The sequence below is a fragment of the Gavialis gangeticus genome, unplaced genomic scaffold (genome assembly GCF_001723915.1).
Source record: "Gavialis gangeticus isolate Ggan-Ray unplaced genomic scaffold, GavGan_comp1, whole genome shotgun sequence".
Taxonomy (NCBI): Eukaryota; Metazoa; Chordata; order Crocodylia; family Gavialidae; genus Gavialis; species Gavialis gangeticus.
The window spans coordinates 61,496,953-61,499,788 of record NW_017728994.1 but is presented as its reverse complement, the minus strand read 5'-3'; positions in this window follow the sequence as shown (position 1 = coordinate 61,499,788).

Below are 2,836 nucleotides of genomic sequence, written 5' to 3'. Positions count from 1 at the left end.
TTTGTGCACAGGGCTAAGATGTGCTGTGCCAAACTTCCCAGTGGGTGCTGGGCCAAGGCTGTGCTTGGGGCAGGGGAGCAGTGGCAGCACTGGGTGGGGGGGGCTATGGGGTGATTGCTGTAGCCCCTCCCAGTGCTACCACTGCCTGCCCCATGTCCACCTGCCCGCCTGTCCTGAGTGCAGCCCCAGACTAGTCCCCCCTTGCCAGGAAGAGGCCAGTGTATCCCCTGGCCCCAAGACCACGGCTGGCAGCCTGTCCTCGCCCTGTGCACAAATCTGGGGGGCACATGCCCCCCCATGCCTCCCTCGGGTGCACTCAGTGGCAGGGAGCTGCCCCCCTTCCCCATGCCCTTCCCTGCCCTTTCTGGGCAGTGCCTGTCCCTGCCCCAGCCCCACTTCCCCCCTCATCATGGAGGCTCAATCGCCTACCCCACTTTTTCACCCCCTCTCCCGCCCCCCCAGACTTACCGGCTGGACGCTTGTCTCCAAGCTGTCAGGCTGCATTCTTGACTGCGTGCATGCTGCTGTTCCATGCATGCCTGTGGCATTTATCGGTGACATTATCGGCTACACTGGCCAAAAAAGGCTGATTGCTGATGATGTCAATTTCCCTTTTATCAGTGCTGATCTAATATGGACCGATATATTGGTGCACCTCTACTTACTACAATGAGCAAGGAAGCAAGGCCTCCTTTCCTCTCAATCTCTTGTATAGATAGGACTGGTCAGCATGACATAGTATAGCTGCCACAATTTTGCTGGCATTGATGTGGAAAGATCATACCTACCAGGTGACAAAGTGCTTGGATACTGCTGTACTGACAGAAAAAGGGTTCCTGCCAACTCTAGCTTGTCATCCGGTGAGGTGGTATTGGAAAGTTGATAGCGGAATCCTTTCTGTTATCAGATGCTTCATTTCCACTAGTAGGTTTTGCCACCATGGTGATGCTGGCAAACCTTTGGTGACAGCAGCCACATAATGTAGGCAAGTCCTTATATATATCCAGGTCTGACTCAGAGCACAGTTTGTTCTCCAGTTCAAGAGTTTTATAGATTTTTAGCTTATTTTACTGTTGTCTTGATAATAAATGTAGTTCCTTGTTAGCAGAACTGGCCTTAGGGAAAATGGTGCCCTGGGCAAACTGGCATTTTGGCGCCTCCCCAGCCTGGCGGAGACCAGCAGCCCTGAGTAGAAAAGGCTGACGGATGCCCAGGCAGAACGACTCCCCTTCAGCTTGGAGCCCAGCGAGAAGCACTTGAGGCCTATGGTGGTGACACAGGCAAGCAGGAGGCAGTTGGAGAGCATGGCACAGGCTCCCTGGATGCTCCGCTTGATTCTCCGCCACTTTCCCACCAGCCGCCCCCACCAGCCTATCCTCATCCTCCCGTGTCCTCCTCGGCAGCAGCCCTTCCCACACGGTGGCCAGGGTGCCAGAAGCTTTCAGGAAGCGCCATCGCTCTGCAGGCAGCTGCAATGAACCAAGCCTGGCCACGTTGGGTGCTACTGCACACATGCTCACCACCACCTCCTTTCCCCCACCCACGCTTATTACTTCTACACCCTGCTGCCGCTGCTGGGAGGTGATTAATTACTGATGGCAGCTGCCTGGGTCCTACTGGAGGCAGAGGGTGAGAAGAAGCCACCTGGCACAGGAGCAAGGGAGGCTCACAGCCTGCAGAGACTGGTGGGAGGGAGGAAGGCACACTCCACCACCCAGTGCCTTTCGTGTCTGAGGGGCACTTACCCAGCTTGGCAGCAGCTGGAGGAGGCACAAGGGCTCCCTGGGGACAGGGGTGGGAGTGTGGTGGGATGATGCCCTGGGCAGTCACCCATCCCTAAGGCTGGCTCCACTTGTTAGAGCCAACTCGCCTATGGAAAATATTATTCTATATCAAAGTGACTTGCTTGGAGCAACAACCCCTCCACTCCAGTACAGTGAAGTCACCTGGGGAATTCCTCATGGGTGGAATACAAAATGTCCTGATCATTTGTAACATTATTCCTTTTTCTTGGGGAAGTTTTTCTGTCTCTCTAGATTAATAATTTTGCTGTTAAGCTATAGCTGTTTAGCCATCTTTGTCCTCACGGCACTATGGACAAAACAATGATATTTTTAAGGAAAAACGTTTTTTCTCCAGGCTGACTGATAGCTAACTGAATTGCAAGAACTGGATCTCAATAGTAGGGTTGAAGCCTTTAATTTTTTAGCATTATGAAGAACTTATGAATAATTTAAAACCCCAGGCTCATTGCATAGGTGAATTCATGCTGCCTTCCGATATTTAATGTACAAGGAACACTCACTCCTTGGGGAGGACTTGTCATTGATCGCATGCTCGGAGTACTAATGCTCTTTTGTAAATGTATGAGCTGATCTATAGTGATTTCTATGCCCTCCTTGCAAGCAGCTGGTTGAGTTAAAGCGCAGCCCCTCCCCATGCCAGGACATTGAAGCCAAAGTTTTCTATCATGGGGGCCAAATTTTAGGCATTTCTCTAGTCCTTGGAAAACCTGCTCTGAGAGGTACTTAGCATCTGCAAATCCTGCTACCATGATCATTAGCCATTCAAATGTAAAACTACTGGCCTTAACACATGGATCACAAATATCCCTTAGACTACATCCCCAGGCATAATGAATTGAGTGTCAAATCCCCATCATGTCCTTGCGTTGGCCAAGTGCACAGGGCTAGGGAGGTGTTGTGTGCAGAAGTAAGGGAATTATTCAAGGAAGGCAGCATGACCCGAGATCCCCTAATACTAGTCCGGCGATCTTAGTCCGCCATTTGGTTGCCTTAACTTATGTGGGAGGAGGAGGAAGGGGGATGGTTTAAGA